The following is a 20,757-nucleotide window of genomic DNA, read 5'->3' as shown; positions in this document are numbered from 1 at the left end:
CATCAGTGCCACATTTGTGTATTGTCATTGCAAATAAAAGCAAAATTGTATTTTTCTTTCAGTTTAACTGTGTCGGGCTTTGTGAGACATTGCGACGACGTTGTTTGTGTCAGACGTTAGGTTGCTACAGATCCAAATTCAGTCTATGTGGTGAAAATTAGTTTGCTGAAGTGATTGCAAAAGGACCACTAGAGTTCTGCAGCAGGGGAGGACCAAATTACACAGCAGGGTTTGCATCAATAAAAGAGAATTATGCATCAAAAGGACAATTTCACATCAAGAAAGGACAAAATCAGTGTAATGCAGCAGTCTGTGGTAGCATCACTTCACTATTAAGTGATTTTCACTCTGTCTAGGTAGCATGATCACACTACTGTTGCACATCAACTAGTGCAAATCTGCTAGTTCACTTTGCCCTAATCATTCATAACAGTTTGCTGTTCATGTAACTAGTTTGTCATGCCAACTCCGCATGACTTTAGCTAGAGTGGCCAGAATCAATATTAAAAGAAGTGGGATAGCGTTTAAGCAATAAGGAAATATAATGTTCACTAAAACTGTGCTCCAATTTGCTGATAAGATGATAGTTTTGCGCACATCATGATGAAGTTGCACTTTCTATTCTGTTTTATGATAAGATTTCCTAACTAAACCACAGATTTTTGGGGTTTGCCAAAAGACTTTCAAATTCTACTACAGATAATGAGCATTTCTCTGTCGAGTTTGCTGCTCATTTGGGACTAAGAATAAGTCTGACATCACACTATCCTGCAATGCTCTATGCGCTGATAACCTTTATGAGTGACTCCATCATATTGGTTGAATTTATGTGATAATTCTTTTACATTTATTCTGCTGACCTAGAACTTAATTATTGATTGGGCCTTTACTGAGTCTATTGTATTTTTGATGTGTGTGGATGTGCCTTGCCTCGGTGACACATTGCTTCATAAAATTGAGGTTTAACACTGTTTCTGAATCATCAATGTTGTTGTTGAGGTACATTTTGGAACGTTCACATTTGAGAGTTTCCCATGCCCACACTTTAAAGATGGTACTTATGTTAGATGGTTGGCACATGAGAGCCTGAGACTCAGGTGGTTGAGAAGTGTAATTGAGAGGAGACATCATATTTTGAGGAGAGTACCTGAGGGGAACGAAAGGATCTTTGAAGGAGGAGAATTCAGGGATGGCCCTAATAAAAAATGCAAGGGTAAGGAAGGAATAGAGTACCCCTGATCTTCTCAAAGATTTATGTACTCTAATACTCTTCCGTAAGCTCTTGTGCCCTGCCTCTATGCCCCCTGGATAACCTTCTCATCTCCACACAAGTGCCACTTTCTCAGTACTTTCTTTGTACCAGAACCCTCTACAGCCCCTGACTCTGTACCCTCTGGTGTTCTTTGATCTGTTCCCCCTGCAACATCCGGTGCCACTGTTCATGTGTTTTCTTGCACCCTTTGGTACCCACTGACATCTCTTTCCTGAATCCTCACTACACTGCATCTCTGCTCTGCACCCTCAGGGCACTGTATCTCTACACGGTAACATCTCTGCCTCTGTATCCTCAATGCACTACATCTCTACCATCTGGTATCTTTGCGCCCTCAGTACACTGCATCTCTACCCTCTGGTCAATCAATCAATCAGTGCTTGTGAAGCGTGGCTACTCACCTGTGAGGGTCTCAAGGCGCTTGTAAATCTGACTCTGTACCCTCAATGTACTGCTTCTCTACCCCTTGGTACCTATGCACCCTCTAGTTCCTCTGCCAATCTACCATCTTTACCCTCACTGTGCAGAGACACAACCTACGTGGTTCTAAGGAGATATGACATTCATTGCTACGATTTACAAGTGAACCGATTTACAAAATGAGGCCAGAAGGCTGCTTGCACTAAACATGCTGTGTGTGTAGGACAGGGACATCTTAAGGATTTTTGGGGTCCTGGGCAAAATGTATTTTGGGGGCAATTGTCTGAAACACTCCTGAATTTATGATCTAATTTCAGCTATTTCATGCCCTCTTTGGCCAGGTTACTCACGGTGCACAGGTGTACTAGTCTAAATTCTAAATGTTTTTACCTCTAACATTCATGAAAAGTGACCTGTTTAAAATATTGTAACAGCAGCAGCTCACCAATATTACTGCAAATAATCCGTGACACTCCCATTTCTCATGTGCGAGGTACTGTTTAGATCTACTTTAATGGATGTTGCATATAAAAAAACACATTTCTTAGTAAAATGTCTTTATTAAACTCTCACACATCATCCACATTAAAATTAATTTAAACGAAAATGCTATTTAAAACAATCTTATTAAATATTATTCAAGGTCATCAGGGTGAAGCTCTCTGCAGAGCTACCTTTAGGTGTTTAATCAGTGTGCCTTTGACATAATTTTCCTGTAAGAATGAAATTACGCATCCCGACTGGCCTGGGTTTACATAATTTAGTATACACTGCTCCTGTCCTCTCATCTGCCTTTGTCCCTGTCTCTCCATCTGGTATAGATTACCGCAGCTCCTTTCCAGAGCAGGCTAACCTGCTCAGTCAGCTGATTCCCCCTGTGGACAGCTGTCTCACTGAGCTGATAGGAAACTGCTCTCCTGTGCTGGATGAATGGGGATAGGCAGGGGCGTAGCTTAGTGAATAATACTAGGGGGTTGTAAGCCTGAGATTTCCCCACAAGCACCATTGAGTATTCATCTAAAAATGAGAGGCGGTGGACAAAGGCATTGATTTAAAGGGCATACTGATATGCGAGATGGTGGAAAATGCCAATTCCAAGCCAAGAATCCCATCCCCAAAAACTAAGGATAACAACCTTTTAGTTGGTCACCTTTTCTATCAACCACCGGGTAACACCCCCACTTTTGGAGAACATCTATCTGACTTGATTGCCCACTGTGCTCTCAAAGACACTAACTACCTAATCTTCGGGGATCTCAACCTATGCTGGAACGAAGCCAACAACACTCTAATTCACTCTATTAATAATCTCCTCTATGACAATAACCTTTTCCAACATTGCTCAGAAGAAACTGATAACAAAGGAGGGGAAATCTTGGAGACCCTGTTGAAACTGACCTGAGCACTTGTCTAGACCGGGGCTGTTGTCGGAGGGCCTGTTGTTTGTCATTAACGCCGCGGAGCGCGGCCAAAGCCCTGAACCCACGCTTCCTGCTTTCTGCGCCGGCCACCACTGGGGACCACAACTCCCAGGCTACCTTGCGGGGTGCGCATTCCATCGGCGTCATCAGAGCGCCCAGAGGCGCATAAATCGGCCCCCTCTCTGAGCACTTCATTCAAGAGGCCACATGAGGACCAGATTTTGTTGAATACAAGGGTAACATTTTGACTCTCTTGCTAAGCCAAACTGTATTATATTATCTGCTCTAATCATTGCTTTAAGACTACTGAGGACTACACTACTACTCATACCTTATTGTGCCTTTTAACATAACTGTCACAGCTTCATTTTGATATACTGTGACCTTAGTCACTCCTTTGTGAATCAGGGCTGGGCTGAGTCACTTGTTCTGATTATTGCTAGTCTTGTTAGAAGTTGCTACTTTTACACTAAACTAGGTAACCTAGTGCTGTATCCGCGAGTTCAATCGAGATACTGACACTTGGGGGGAGTAAAAGTATAGTCTTATAGCTCAATGGCAACCTGCTCTGGGAGATGGAAGGGAGCGGGGGTGGGTGGCAGTGTAATCGGAACACTCGACCAATTTATCGTTAGGGCCACCTATGTGCTTGAAAAAGAAATAATAAAAATATAAACACAAGAAAACCTAGGGGTCTACGAATAGGGTATCTTTTATTCCCTTAAACCATAGCACAAGCTTACTGGAAGACAATAGTAGGAGTAGGATAAAGATAAAATGAAATATAGAAAGGTGTAAGTGATTGTAACCAAAAAACCCGCTCGGTTGGTAGGATTCCCATCAAACACTTGTATGATCAAATTCTATCATTTGGTCATCCTCAGGGATTTGGAGTCTCTAGATCATTGAGACCCATAAGTACCCTGTAGTAGAGCGGGGTCAATGCCCACAAGCACTAAATAACCAGTGATAGACAAAAGATGGGTATAAGTGCAGTGCAAAAAATCAAAAGGTGGTAAAATTAAAATAGAATAGAGGGCAGAATAGTAAATTTATTAGGAATCTGTCCTCTTCCTAATTAAAACCAAAATGAACAGTGCAAGAATGCAGTATGGAAGCAAATTACTGCATTTAAGGCCAACATGTTTCAACCTCATCGGGAAGGACCCAAGGTTTTCGTCAGGGCCCTGTTCACAACATTGCTACTGCTTAGTGAAAAATCAAATATACAACTATATCAGACCCAGTGTGATAACCAACAAAGGATACAGCGTATGGGTTCAGCACTCCGCCGTACAGAAGGTTCCAATCAGTGATCCTATTCTGCCGGGGAGTAGACCTCACCTCACCTGGACTCAAACTCAGGAAGAAAGGGAGGCCACGCTCTCTCCGTCGTTGCCCCAGATAGTATCTGAGTAAGGGGAAAAAGAAATTGCACTCACTGAGCGCCGCTTATATGCCGAACCAATGTACAACAGGAGTTCCTCGCTAGGCCCTCTAATGTTAGTGCCATCTCCAAACCAACAATAGGGGAACACTGCCAGAAACTGACCCTTTCGCACAGAACAAATTCTAGAAAATGTGGAGGGGAATGTGGCAGACACATCTGGATTAAGTAGGACCTGCTCCCCTGTGTCAACAAGCCCAACCGGGAAACAGCCGTTACATCGCAACTTTTACAACGCTGGATCCATTACATCGCATGCCTTTACAACGCATGACATTACATAGCAGATGCTATTACAACGCATGCCATTACAACGTAAGTATAGGTAAGTATATAATTTTATTTTATATTTTATTTAACATTATTTAATTATTTTATTTAATATTAAAAATAAATAAATATATTGGGTTTGGGTTTTGGGGTACAGGGGTATTTTTAGGTTTCAGGGTTGGGTTTGGGTTTTGGGGTACATGGGTATTTTTAGGTTTCAGGGTTGGGTTTGGGTTTTGGGGTACAGGGGTATTTTTAGGTTTCAGGGTTGGGTTTGGGTTTTGGGGTATAGGGGTATTTTTAGGTTTCAGGGTTGGGTTTGGGTTTTGGGGTACAGGGGTATTTTTAGGTGTCAGGGCTGGGTTTGGGTTTTGGGTTACAGGGGTATTTTTAGGTTTCAGGGTTGGGTTTGGGTTTTGGGGTACAGGGGTATTTTTAGGTTTCAGGGTTGGGTTTGAGTTTGGGGTACAGGGGTATTTTTAGGTTTCAGGGCTGGGTTTGGGTTTTGGGTTACAGGGGTATTTTTAGGTTTCAGGGCTGGGTTTGGGTTTTGGGGTACAGGGGTATTTTTAGGTTTCAGGGTTGGGTTTGGGTTTGGGGTACAGGGGTATTTTTAGGTTTCAGGGCTGGGTTTGGGTTTTGGGTTACAGGGGTATTTTTAGGTTTCAGGGCTGGGTTTGAGTTTTGGGGTACAGGGGTATTTTTAGGTTTCAGGGCTGGGTTTGGGTTTTGGGGAACAGGGGTATTTTTAGGTTTTAGGGTTGGGTTTGGGTTTTGGGGTACAGGGGTATTTTTAGGTTTCAGGGTTGGGTTTGGGTTTTGGGGTACAGGGGTATTTTTAGGGTTCAGGGCTGGGTTTGGGTTTTGGGGTACAGGGGTATTTTTAGGTTTCAGGGCTGGGTTTGGGTTTTGGGGTACAGGGGTATTTTTAGGGTTCAGGGCTGGGTTTGGGTTTTGGGGTACAGTTTTTTTTTTAGGGTTTAGTTTTAAAATACAATCTTTTATTTTAATTAAAAAAATTAATTGTAATAATTTTATTATTTATTAAAAATAGTTCTTTATTATTAAAAGTTCTTTTAAAAATAAACTTAAAGTAATATTTGTACTAAATAATTATTTAAAAACAATTTAATTTATTTAATTAATTAAATTTAAATTACTTACATTTAAAAAAAATATATATACTTACCTATACTTACATTGTAATGGCATGCGTTGTAATAGCATCTGCTATGTAATGTCATGCGTTGTAAAGGCATGCGATGTAATGGATCCTGCGTTGTAAAAAATGCGTTGTAACGGAGTGCGTTGTAATATATCGCGTTGTAACGTCATACATCCAGCCCAACCACAAGCGTGGATATAACACATACTATAACCCCAGGTTCCCCAATAAACACAAATGGGGGAAAAAAGCTAAGCACTGCCAAACAGAAACGGGGGGGGGGGCACAGAAGGGAAGATGTCAAAAGTCTCTAGGGCACAACCGACCACTATTAAGGAAGTGCAGACTATTAAATCCAGTTTACAACCGATAATGGTGCAATCTTTAGTATCTAACATAGCAACCCCGAATAAAATGGTAGTAGATTTAACCAACCCTTTGGCCCAACTATCTCAAGACTCCATCACCCAAATAGGCCAATTAGTTAAGTCTCTTATTTTACCTCTCCTCGACAGAACAAGGCTAATTGGCGAGAGGTTGGAGAGGTTTGAGCACTCCACCAATGAAAACTTTGAGGCTTTAAAAGCACAGGTAGAGGGAACAATGAGCGACAACACTTCTGAAGTAAACACTAAGAATGTTCTTGTCGTATCAGCTCCTATATCTCATTCCCCGGTACCTGCTACCTCCATCCCTGTGGTCTCCCCTGATAATCGGCCGTCCTCTACCCTAGAAAACGAAAGGGCCAATCTAGAGAAATCCCTTCATAGGCATGGAAAAGAGGTCCAAACAGGCCCAAGAAATTTAGAAGAGCTGTGTAAAAAGGCCCCCCTAAATGATAAAGCAACCACTAATGAGGCTTATGGAAAATCCCCTATAAAGCGCATTCACTTGCCACCGGAGTCCTCTACCTACGTTGCTGTGCTCACTGGTATCCCAGAGTTAAAAGATCGAAAAACAGAAAGCTACCAAGAATTAAAGAACAAAGTAACTTTCTGTTTAAACAAGAATAGGCCCCTCCCAGGTTGCATCAATGGGGAAGTTTTGTTTGTAAGAAGGGTAAGCTGGGTGGGGCAAAGAACTAAGGACATACCTGGGGACTCCATCGTAGTTAATTTTAGGGACAGACGAGTGGTAGGCTTTAATACCAACAAATACTTTCAAAGGGATTGGAGAGATAATAATGCTTTTGATCTGATCCACTTCTATCCCCGTCCCAGGCAACTCCTGGACAGTACAACTACTCGAGAATGCAAGGTGTGGGGGATCTCGAAGGGTTCAAAGCTAGCTTCTCCGTACCTACCTTTAACCGTTTCACAGAACTGTATGGGATGGAGGGAGTAGACTGGCTTAGAGGACAGGGAATGGGTCAACCTCTGCTGGTTGATGAATTGCACCCAGGATCAGATAAAAATATAAACAAGAGCGCAACCCACATAAAATAATTGTGTTTATCCAGGTGTATACAGAACCAAAAGTCATCTAGGGAGGGCCCGGAAGAGAAAGTGGAGACAACTATGGGTTTTATCGAAGATCCTTCGTACACTGAATGGCCTGATTTAAATATCGAAAGAAGTGCACCCATAGCTGAAGAAACGTCCCAGAGCACCGTAGGGGTCCAGCTAATTGAAGTTGGAGGTACTGATGTGCTGCCCCCATTTGAAACAGCCATGCCGGGTAACGTGATTATAGGCAGTAACATATCAACTGGGGGACCAGAAGGGCTTTCAGAGCAGAGAACCAATGATGGTCCAAAAATATTGTCCTGGAACATAGCCGGTCTCACTTCTAAACTTAACCAGCCAGATTGGGGGGAATACATTGACACCCATGACACATGGGTTTTCCAGGAAACGTGGGCAGTAGAACCAAAATATAGGGCAGGTTTTGTGGCTTATTGCGAGGGTGCTGTTAAGGGCCCAATGGGTAGACCATCTGGGGGGCTCTGTGTTTGGGTTGCTCTAGATCTTGGTTGTATGGTCAAGCAAATCGAGACTCACTCACCGGACATAACCTGTATTACCCTGACTTGCAAGAATTCTCAAAAACTTGCAATTATAAATGTCTATTCCCGCCCGACGAAGTATGGTGGGATTTCGCCGGCAATGACCAGTCTGACTAATCTTTTAGCAAGTCTGGAAGGACATTTTAAATGTATAATTTGTGGTGATTTTAACTGTTATTTTGAGCCATTAGGAGGTGACATATCTATGATCACTGAGGAAGAGGATTCCATCTGGCTAATTCCCCCTCTAAGTATGATCTCCACCAGTCGATCTATTCCGCTAGCCCTTCAGATAACATCTTTGACATTGAATTTCGCACTAAGGGCTTGTAATGGCCACTTCCCAAGTGATAGTCTCGGTCGGCCGACGTTTGAGAGACGCGGTCAGTACTCGACCATTGATTATATCATGATTAGTATGGACCTATGGCAAATGGTGAGGGATTTTGCCATAGGAGATAGATGTGAGAGCGACCACAACCCTCTAGTCATGACTTGGGACTGCAAATGGCCCGGAACTAATAACTCAGCTAAGGAGAAGTTTCAAAACAATTTGACCATTGTAGAGAGAGGGAGGCGGATAAGATGGACTAAGGTAATTGAGTCATAGGAATCATTGCCCAAATTGTATGCTAGCATCATCCCGGTACTAGAAAGGGTTAGTGATATGGTAGGGAAATGTCAGTACCCTGACTTTGATATTGAAATAGGAATCCTACATCATACACTTACTGAGGCTCTGGCTGCTTTCTTTTATAGGAGTGGCAAGAATAGTTTTAGAACTGGAGATCCCAGGAATTCTTGGTACACAAAAGCATGCAGGTTAGCGAAACAGGCCCTTTTGAAGGAACTGAAGGGGTCTGATCTTTTAAGTATTAGGGAAGCCAGAAAGGTCCATAAGAGCACCATAGAGAACGCTAAAATTGAATATCAAACTGCCAGGCTGCAAGAAATCAAGAGGACCCTTGAGCACAAAGATAGCAAAAGCTTTTGGAATCTTGTCCACCATGGGAAAACAGAGGGCAGAACTACGCTTGACCCTAACATTGATGAAGGCACTTGGTTCTCGTACTTTAAAGGACTATACTCTACTTCACCTTTAGAGCCAAAGTTAAATAACACTTCAGTTTGTAATTTTAATTCCCGAAGTTTACTTGATGCACCCCCATTTGAATTGGGAGAGGTGGAATCGGCCCTGGCCAAATTGCAACCTAATAAAGTCCCAGGATTGGATAAGATTCCGGGCGACTTATTTAAAAGCAAACACCTAATTTGGGACCCTTATCTTGTAGCACTTTTTAACGCAATTCAATACGGTCTTCCTGCGCCGTCGACATGGGCTGGCGCTGAGATCGTTCCAATCTACAAAAAGAGATCCCCATTGGAACCCTCAAACTATAGGTCTATCAGCCTTATCGATGTCCCCTAAAAACTGTATGGGAGGTTACTGCTGAGGAGATTGCAAGATTGGATTGAAGACCAGGCCATACTGACCCCCCTTCAAGCAGGCTTCAGGGCCAAGATGTCCACAGTGGATCAACTATTTAGGTTACAGCTCATTCACTGGAAGCATGTCATACTTGAACAGGGGAGCTTATATCTCACATTTGTTGACCTTAAGTCAGCCTTTGATATGGTTGATTGAGATCAACTATGGAAGATTCTGTACACTATGGGGGTTCCCCCTTATCTCTGTTTACAACTGCAACGCCTTCATGAAGGCACTTTTGCCAGAGTGAGGTACGGAAAAGATGCACAGCTGACGGCCCCATTTCCGGTTCATAAGGGGGTCCGCCAGGGCTGTTTACTGGCGCCAACCCTTTTTTCGCTCTTCCTCAATGGTCTAGTGGAAGATCTATACCAAGCTAAATATCTGGATTCCCCAAAATTGGGTTCACGCAATTTTCCTGCATTAATGTTTGCGGATGATACCCTGCTCCTCTCAAAGTCACCCATGGGGATGCAGAGAGTATTAACGGAATTTACTCACTTTTGTAAAAAGAGGAAACTCCAAGTTAATATCAATAAAACGAAATATATGGTGTTTAGCGCCAAACCGTCTTCCTACCCGGAACCAACCATGAATGATATCCCATTGCAGCATGTCAGGGTCTTTGAATATCTTGGACTGACTCTGAACGACAAAATGGCCTGGACCTCCCAAATCGAAAAGGCAAACCTGAGGCTTACACATACTATAGGTGGGATAAGGAAAATTAATAATGGCTGTTCGTCAAAGGCAATAAGCCCGCTATTGGAGATTTACAAAGGGCAAGCGCGCTCCGCAGCTTTATATGGGGCGGAACTTTGGGGGCACAGTAAAACTAAAATACTAACGATAACTGAAAACAAATTCCTCCGAAGTATTGCAGCATTGCCAACTAATACCCCATTGTACCACTAAGGATGGACCTGGGTGTCCCTCCTGTGATGGAACTTATCTCAAGCCGACCATTGTTATATTGGCGTCGGCTTTGGAGTACTGAGGAGCTAAGCCACTACAGGGAGGAGCTCAGGTCGTTCCTACAGTTACCAGGAGCAGTCAGAAGTATACCTTGGCTTTCCTTTGTAAGGGACTCCTACAAGGCAATTGGGAGAGAGGATCTTTGGGCAACCCCAGAAGAAGCATGTGCAATTACTTTGAATTTTTTTTAATCTAAAATCCTGAAAGATCATAATTTGTCGTCTTTAAGCCAAGCCTATTCCAGTACAAGCTTTACTTGGGTGCTTCGAAATCATAAATTTAGCTACTCCTTTGAACAAGACTTGGATATTATATATACTTCGTCGACAAGGAGGCTTTACCTTCAATTCAGATATGGCACCCTCCCGCTATTTGCATGCAAGTGGTCAGATGGTTCCTGTTATCTCTGCCCTGGGTGTCACATGGAAGAAGAAACAGATGTCCATGTGGTCTTTTTTTGCCCGGCCTATAAGAAGGCTAGAAAAAATGAATCATACAAGTATGTAGGAACCTAGGCATAAAGAACTATCCAGCTATATTAAGAATTTAAAAATCTGATATGAAACCACTGTTTGTTACTGCAATGTCCAAATTTTTGCAGGAAATGTGGATAAAGAGAGGGCGACTCTTAGAAATTGATGTATAGACATTGGGATTATTTTGTACTTTCCTTCTGAAGTTGTGCTTGTTCTTAATCAGCCCCAATATAAATGTTTAATAGATTTTTTAATGACTTTTGTATTAATTAATTTTTTTAAATAATTGTGCCTCAAATGCTACCCTGTATCAATTCTCTGAATGTTTTGGACTCTGCTGTTCTTTGTTGTTTTTTATTGCCACAATCGTAAATCAAAACACGGACGTTGAACCTAAATTGTTGTATTTTAAGTTATGTACTTTTATGGCTCAAAAAAGTAGAAATAAAGTTAAGAAAGATAACAAAGGAGCGACCTTGGATGCCATCATTGCCCATCGAGATGCAATCACGATTGACAACATTCTTCCAGTGGACTGGTCGGATCACCACATGATCCTATTCCACATCAACAAAAGAGTCCTATCCCTGCCTCCTGTTCAAGACCCTCCCAAATGGCTTAGAAATCTCACCCAGGTCCCCCTGGACATCATGGAAGAAAGGCTAAAGGTGCTCATACCCAATGACAATGATCTCTCCACAAATGATCTCTTCTCACTTTATAACACGAATATGCTAACCCTGCTGGATCAACTAGCTCCCCTGAAACTTAGAAAAAACTGAGCCATTCCGTCCCGATCTTGGTTCGACCCCGACATTAATGATGAAAGGAGACAACTTAGAGCTTCAGAAAGGCGTTGGAGGAGCTTGCCCACTACCCTCCACCGCGATCAACTCAGAGCTCTCAGGAAGAAATACAACAGCCATATCAAGAGCAAGAAATCTGTATATTCCCGCTCTGCACTGGACGGCGCAAAAAACAGACCCAAGGAGCTCTTCCGGATCATCAGACAACAAACCTCTAAACCAGAGACGTCCCTGGGGCAGGCTTCGAAAAAAAGGTGTGATAACTTTGCCACCTTCTTCAACAACAAGATCTCCAATATTGAGCGCTCTCTGGTCACCAACTGCTCTTCCCCTCCCCTTGGCAGCCCAGTTGAAGTGCTTAGTTGTGTTCTCAGTCCCAACAATAAACCCTGGTCACTCTTCCAGCCCATTCCAGAAGAAGAGCTAGCCAACCTCATCTCCACCTCTAAACCTTCATCTCACACCCTAAACCCTCTCCCTGCTCTACTCACCCAAAAATGTAAACTCTCCCTAGCCCCACTCTGGTGTAGGATTATAAACAGCTCCCTGAAAACCGGAGTCGTTCGTGATTGTTTGAAAGTGGGATAAGTCACCCCGCTGCTGAAAAAAACAGGACAGGACATAAATGACCTAAACAACTTCAGACCCGTCTCCAACCTTCCTCTTCTCTCTAAAATCCTAGAAAGATATGTACCCAACAACTAACACCTGGACATTACCAACCTCCTTGACTCCCATCAGTCGAGATTCAGGGAAGGGTGCAGCACAGAAACCTTAATCCTCAACATAATTGATGATATACACAAATCTCTGGACTCAGACCAATGCTGCCTCCTCATTCTCCTAGACCTATCGGCAGCATTCGACACAGTTGACCACAAACTTCTCCTCAAAGCTCTCTAAGAAAGAGCTGGTTTAGACGAGTTGGTGCTCAAATGTTCTCCTCATTCCTACACAACAGCTCCCAGAGAATCAATATCAGAAGTTTCGAATCCAACCTTCAGTCAGTCTTGAGGGGAGTCACCCAAGGATCAGTGCTCTCCTCTCTCCTCTTCAACATTTACATGGAACCCCTCGCCACCCTACTCAGAAAAGCTAATATCCCCTTTCACCTTTATGCTGACGATACTCAAATCTACTTGGAAATATACTCTGCTAAAGACATCCAAAGACTCAATGAAACATTAAGGGAAGTGCAACGTTGGCTGTCAAGCAACCACTTAAAACTGAACCCGGACAAAACCGAACTACTCCTCATCTTGAACAAAGAAGAGAACTCACATATGGTTGAGTGGCTAAAAGAGATCGATGCGCTCAACGGAAACCTCACCCTGGCTGACTCTGTTAAATCATTAGGCATCACGCTAGACTCAGAACTGGACATGACCAAACACATTAAGATTTCGGCCAAGAGTGCCTTCCTTAACCTGAAGCTACTAAATAAAATAAAACCTTTCATTCCAACCAAAGATCTCAAACAAGCAACTTGGTGCTGTCTAGACTTGACTATGGAAACGCAGTCCTCTCAGGAATAGCAAAAACACACCTTGCTCCGCTGAAAACAACTATCAATGTGGCTGCCAGAATGGTCACTGGGATAAAGAAATTTGACCATATCTCTCCCGCACTCAAGGAACTTAACTGGCTACCAATAGAAATGCGGGCGAACCTCAGAAACGGCCTGCCTCACCCACAAAGCCCTCCACACAGGCAAACCCAAATATCTGGCGTCCAAACTCAAAAAAGCAGATCAGAACAGGAAAATCAGAAGCTCTAATACCCTACTTCTGATCCCGCTTAAACTAAGAAAACAAAAAACCGCGACCAGATCCTTCGCCGGAAATGCGCCCAAAATATGGTACTCTATACCTCCCCACATCAGAACTTTGTCCTCCTTTGCTAAATTCACAAGTCAGCTCAAAATACTTTCCCTCGATCGATCCTTAGCGATTAGATAGGACCAGTCGGAGTGCTGAAAATGACACTGATCCTCTCCCGGCTGGGGGCTAACAAACTCCTGATACTGAACTCTTTAACATCTTCTTTACCATGTCTCTAATCTGGATTGTGTCACTTTACTGCAATATGTTCTGCTCTCTTTTTTTTGCCTTATTGTAATATGCTCTGCTCTCGTTTGTAGGCCAACGAATCCTTGTAACGGAACTCTACAACATCCTCTTTACCATGACTCTCATCCGGATTGTCCCTCCCTATTGCAATATGTTCTGCCTCTTTTGCTCCCTTATTGCATTATATTCTGTTCTCGTTTGTTCTCCTCTGTAACTGTTGTGAAGTGCTCTGATACCCTCCGGTCAGGCTAGCGCTATACAAAACTTCGTAAATAAAAAAAATCCCCTGTACTATACTAAGGCGACCCTAAGAGGACCCTTTTTTTTCTCCAAACTTTATTTATTATGTTTTTCAGTTTTCATCTCCAGTACAGTAAATCCAGCAAGGTGCAAAGTTACATTATAATCGCTCTAGTCATGGAAAAATCCTCTTAACAATGCTAGCAATCGGTCCGTTGCCTAACAGTAACGAGGATATTGTAGTCCCCATCTGCCCCTTGTGTAGTCACTGTGTAGTTACATGTCGCTTAAATCTTATTGAACTCAATGAAAACTCGCTCCACCCCCCTTCTCCCACCCCCCGCCCTTCCCTCAATTCTCCCCATCCCTACCCCCCTCCCGCTGCCGAGTCCGAACCCCCCCTGTGTGGTCTGTTTTCCTATTTTATGTTCAAAAGGAAAATTAGAAACATTAACATAGGGTCTCTGCCATTTGTTCCTCATAATGGGTCATCATGCGTCGCATCGCCTTGAGGCTGCGCCTCTCCCTGTCCCGAGTCTACCAGTTCTGAGTTATTTTGCGTCAAAGGGGTATCCAGTCCCACCAGCTCCTGAAACATTACCCCCCAGGCCTGTAGGACCTCAGGTAGCTTCCCATCCCTCCTTGTGCGCCTTATGTGCTCCTCTTCTGCCAGCGCCCATTCCCTCAGATCTGCCTTCCATTTCTGCAGAGTTGGACCCTGTGGGGACAACCAATGAATTGCAATACGGTGTCGAGCCGTAACCAGGCCTAGTATCAAAAAACGTCTGCTCACCCTTCGTTTGGGGTCCCGGGGGATTAAGCCTAGGAGGCAGTGACGTGGGTCCAAATCTATTACCCATCCAGACACTCTCACCATGACCTCCAGTATCGACGCCCAATATGATTGGAGGACTGGGCACAACCACACCATATGCACAAAATCCGCCAGGGGGCTGCGGCATCTCGGGCAATGGGCATCCCTAGTATTGTCTATGGTCTGGGTACACCTAGGGGAGAGGTAGGTTATATGTATAAATTATATTGGATTTGTTTGAATCGTTTGCTCACTGACACCTTCCTCACACTTTCATGTATTTTTCCCAGTCACGGGGAGTGATCTCTCCTGTGGACACGCCTGCTGCCATCTACCCTTTATCGTTAGGGGCCGCAACTGTTTATCCTCTCTCAGGGCCCTATACAGATGAGTCACAAACTTCTGACCCCCCCCGCCATTGCCAGCATTGTGACCAGAGTGCGAGTGTGCGCCGGGTCATCTGGGAATGTGGGCCAAAGTTGCCGCGCAGTCGCCGCTATTTTAGCGTATTGAAGAAATTGCCCTGGACCAAGCTCAAAGGCGGTAACCGCCTCCTGATAGGTGATAAATTTATAGTTTGGGTAAACATCAGCCAGCATTAGGCACCCTCCCTCTGTCCATTTATCTATAGACATGACCCGCGCTATCTGGGCAAAGGATGGCAACAGCCATAAATCCAAGTCAGGAGCGAAGGGCTTGTTATGGATAAGGCGTCGCACCACCCGATCCCATACTGCGGCCGCCAACCGTGCCAGCGGGGGGGTGTGATCTCGTTGCCTCCCTACCTGCCAAAGCAGCGCTCCCATTTGCCCTTCCCCATAAGTTCCTTCCATTAAGGACCTTTCCCAAGAGGCTTCCGTATCCAGCCACGCGATCGCGTGTTGCAGTTGTGAAGCAAAATAATACAGCTCCAGATCGGGGACCTCTAAACCTCCAGCGCCCCACCTGCGTTTTAGGACCTCCAGACTCACCCTGCATCTCTTCCCATTCCATAATAAAAGGACTAGGAGAGAATCCAGTTCTCGGAAAATCCGGTGCGGCATCTCATAGAAGGACCCCTGCATAGTGTATAGACAGCATGAGAGAATCACCATCTTAATTAGGGCAATCTTCCCTATCAGGGAAAGCTTAAGGGTGTTCTAGAAGGCGATACTCCCCTTCAGACCCCGGATTATCCGTCCCATGTTGTGGTGGAAGAAAGTGGCCGAGTTTCAACCAATCCAGATCCCTAAGTAACAAAGTGTGTCGTCCACCCACGGGAGTCCCATCTCTGGGTGCTGGGCCCCCTCCCATTCTACCTGCTCGCCAAGCGCATACAACTGGGATTTCGCTTTGTTTACCGCCAGGCCAGAGGCGGCTGCAAACTGTGTTAGTGCGGCCATCAAGATCGGCAGTGACTGTGTCGGCTAGCTTAGATAGATCAGAGCGTCGTCCGCATACAGGGACACCACATGCTCCACCGCCCCCACTCGAATACCCCGGTCCTTAAGCACCGTACCGAGATGGCAGGCCAATGGCTCCATCGCCAGGGCATAGAGCAGGGGGGAAAGAGGGCACCCCTGACGAGTTCCCCTCGATATAGATATCTCATCCGAGACGCATCTACCCGTGCAGACTCTGGCCACCGGTCTAGCATATAGCAGCCAAACCCACCGTACAAATCCTTCCCCCAGTCCAAGTTTTAAAAGCACCTTCCTGAGGGAGGGCCAGCGGATCGAGTCGAACGCTTGTTCGATATCAAGAAATACAGCGTGTTTTGCCCGGCCTGACCCTCCAAGGTTTGCATGACGTGGGCCAAGCGGCGGATATTCCGCAGGGTGTTTCGGCCCGGACAAAACCCCGATTGGTCGTCATTGACCAGGCGACGAAGATAGAGAAGGAGTCTAGAGGCCAACACCCGGCTGATAATTTTCAAATCCACATTCAACATGGAAATGGGTCTATAGGATCCTGGGAGGAAGGGATCCTTCCCCGGCTTGGGGATCATAACTATTGTCGCTGCCCGCATGGAGTCCGGGAGCAAGCCCTGATCATAGGCCTCCATTGCCACTTCTAGGAGTTTCGGGACCAGAACGCCCTTGAACTCTTTATAGAGTTCGGCCGCGAATCCATCCATCCCTGGGGACTTAGCCGTCTGCCCATTCAGTCGCCCTTGTACTAGCCGAACCCCAATTTACTTCGAGATATGCCTCGAGCCCTTGCAAAATAGCCTCCTTATATGTGGGATCACCAAAAGCCTCTATATTGAATCTCCAGAGCGGGATCTTGGGCCGAGGTCCACCCACCAAGTATGTAAGCAGGAGCGGAGAGTGATCAGACAGGTAGCGTGCCAAATAGTGGATCTCTTCCACCCATTCGGTGACCATGCCCTGGAGAAAGAAATAATCCAGTCTACTGTGAGTGTTGGCAGCAGGCGTGTAGCACGAGTATACCCGGCTAACAGGGTTACGATGCCTCCAAACATCTACCAGGTCATAGCTAAGGAGCATCTGGGTCAGCGCTTCTCTCATTTTGGGCTTCGCATCTAACTTTGGGGGACTCCTGTCTAGATCTCCATCAAGTGCACAATTAAAATCCCCTGCTATAAGGAGCTCCATTTCAGGGTCTATATCTAGTTGTCCCAACACTCGACCCAAGAACTCTCCATCGTCAACATTTGGGGCGTACACATTCACCAAGCATACATTACAGCCGTCCAAAGTGCCCACCACTATAACGAACCTGCCCTCTGGGTCCAACTTTGAGCGAACAACTTTAAAAGGAACCCCTGGAGCTACCCAAATTAGGGCCCCCTGGCAAACCCGGAGTAAGATGTGGCAAAAAACTGTCCACCAACCTAATCACAAACTGTGTAGTTTGTTAAAGTCGCGCACTGTTCACATGGTGAGTTACCATTGTACAATACTCATAAACTTCACAATGTTAAATTTCACACTGTTATATTTCTTACTTTTGTGTTTAACAGAATCATCATCATCATCATCAAAAAATCTTTATTTCGGTAATTTTGTCACCATAAAAGATACACACAATGAATGCATAATATTAAAAGAATAAAACGTTAAAACATCAAAATCCACCCGGTTATATAAAAGTTTCCAAAAAATACAGAGTTTCACATTTTATAGTACAGACATCAATGATCAATGTCCAGCCTTAAGGCACTGTCTCCTCAGAGACCACATTGCACCTAAGTATTTAGTCACAGCAAAGACAATGTGATCAGACAAATCTGTTTTCAATACTTTGAACGCGGCCAAGCACTCCGCAAACCCCAGACTCCTACAAATGGGCACAATACATTTCCTGCGGGAAGCATTATAGGCCGGACAGAAAAAGATTATGTGGAGCTCTGATTCATTGGCCACTCCGCAAGCCGGGCATGAACTGGTTGCTGAATCACTCCACTTACTAGTTAGTGCTCGCAGTGGCAGAGTCCCATGTCTCCACTGTAGATAGAATTTCCTAAGTAGAGCAGGATATATTTTGTCCAGGGCTGGTTCAAAACTGTATTTATCCTTAATACATAAAAATGACTCCGTGAGTGTTCCCAGAGTAGCCTGACGAGAGAGTGCCGCTAGTTTACTGTCATGGTAGACCTTTGCCAGTGTCTTTTTAGAAATTAGTGGGCATGTGGTTAAGGGATCAGACCAGAGTGTCGATAGGCCTAGGCCCTCCAGCTCAGTTTTAATAAATTTAAACCATTTGATTTTCCCAGCGTTAGGCATGGCTAGGACCTCTTGTAGACCCTGCCTGTAGCTGGTCAATTCCGGGACTGCCCACACCCTCCGCCAATAAACCAAGGGACGCAGTGCCAGTTCTTCGCTTAAAGGTCGCAGCCCTAGGTCTAGCCTTAGTGGAACAAGGGGCGTACTGGACGGAAGTCGGACCACCTGCCTAATGAACTTGTTCTCCTCTCTCACCAACTCTGGGGAGGCTACGTGACCCCATAGCTCACAACCATACATGGCAGCCCCCCTTGCCTGTGCCTTATAAATCTGGAGTGGTGGGCCGACGGGTTTAATGGATGACCTATTATTTTCCATGAGCCTCAAAACCCCTCCCGCATACTGGGCCAATTTAAGGTGTGCTTTCTGTTGGTGTGTGGACCAGGTCATATTATCATTTATCATGACACCAAGATACTCAAAGGTGTGCACCCTTTCAAGTCTGCTCTGGCCAATAGTGGGTGTGAATCGTAACTTTTGTGGGGGATTAAAGACCATAAATTTGGTATTTAAGGTGTTGATTTCTAAACCCTGTTCCCCACAAAAATCCACAAAACCGTTTAAAATGCGCTGTATCCCCATTGGGGACTTTGAGAGCAGCAGGGTGTCGTCGGCGAACATAATCGCCGGCACCCTGCTGCCTGCCAACTTGGGGACGTCTGAGTTGACAACCCCGTTGAGGTGAGCGATTACCCCGTTGACATAGAGGCAGAACAGGGTCGGTGCAAGCACACAACCCTGCCTTACCCCCCTGTCAACGGGGAATCGATTTGACAGCGCCCCCTCCTTACCACACCGCACCTGGGCAAAGTTGGCAGTATGGAGGCGAATAATCATCTCCAACAGGCCCGCCAGGACCCCCAGTTTGGCCAACACCTCCCAGAGTTTACTGCGCGGGACCAGGTCGAAGGCTGCCCTCAGGTCCACGAATACAGTGTAGAGGCTGCCACCCTCCAACTGTACCGTTTTCCAATGGATGAGGGCAAGCCGTAAGACCTGGTCTATGGTGGAGATCTTCTTCCTGAATCCCGCCTGGAATGGGCTCAGAATATCGTACTCCGACGATCCAAGAGTAGCCTAGTGAAGAGCTTCTGAGAAACATCTATCAGGCTTATTGGCCTATAGTTGGCTGGGAGCAGAGGCGAGCCCCTCTTGAATATGGGGACTATCTCTGCCCCCAGCCAAGTTGGGGGGATCGTCATGCCGTTCAGGATTGCATTGAACAGCACCAAAAAAGTACGGGGCCCAGATCTTAACTTCATGCCTATAAAGGTCGCCTGGGATCTTGTCCAGGCCCGGCGCCTTTTCAGCCGCCAGGCCCAAAATTGCCTATTGAGTTCTCCCAGGGTGAACCCATCCATCTGGGATAGGCTTTCGAGGGGTTGGACCATTACAGGTTCAGATGGATTCCCCGGGTGACCCTGGTTGGGCACACTGTACAGGGATTTAAAGTGGTCCTCCCACACAGTTGCAGCAATATTTGCATTTACTGCCGCTATTGGTTCAGCTGAACCGTGCTTGACGATCTGCCAAAATTTACGGGCGTCTTGCAATGCTTAGGCAGCCGTCATTTCCGACCAATTCTCCTTGTCCCATTCTATTTTGGCATTGGAGATGATAGACTTATAGGCCATCCGCTTTGCCCTGATCTTACTGGGAGTTTCCCGGATTTTGAGAGACTCCAAGAGATCAGCCTTTGCTCTTCTGCAAGAAGCATTGAACCAGGTTGCTCTTCTCCCCTTGGCCTTTTTCGTCCTGGCCACCGGGTTCAATACTTCTGCTAGGTTGGTACAGAGCTCGGAATGAATATCCCCGAGCAAACTGAACTTATCAGAAGTGGGTGTCTGTGGGAAAAGATCCCCAACTTTTTCAAGGACAGGGACTACTGCCTCATATAGCTTTTGAATATTTTGTGGGTTTTGCACTAGTAATGGCCATCTGATTCTACGTCTGTTGCTGGTGGCAACTAGACCCTCCAGAGATGCTAAGTTTTTATCTGTGCTTGCTATTGGCACACCCTGGACAGCGAATCTCAATGACAATACATTATGGTCACTGTCAGTCCTTCTTATTATTGTAAAGTCCCTGACTTTGGGCCAATCATTAGTCCGCACCAGGATATAGTCTATCCGTGATTCATACCCTGGTCTGTTAAAGGT

Source organism: Lissotriton helveticus, chromosome 3_1, assembly GCF_964261635.1.
Source record: "Lissotriton helveticus chromosome 3_1, aLisHel1.1, whole genome shotgun sequence".
Classification (NCBI taxonomy): domain Eukaryota; kingdom Metazoa; phylum Chordata; class Amphibia; order Caudata; family Salamandridae; genus Lissotriton; species Lissotriton helveticus.
The sequence above is the reverse complement of the archived record's forward strand: the minus strand, read 5'-3'. Positions refer to the sequence as shown.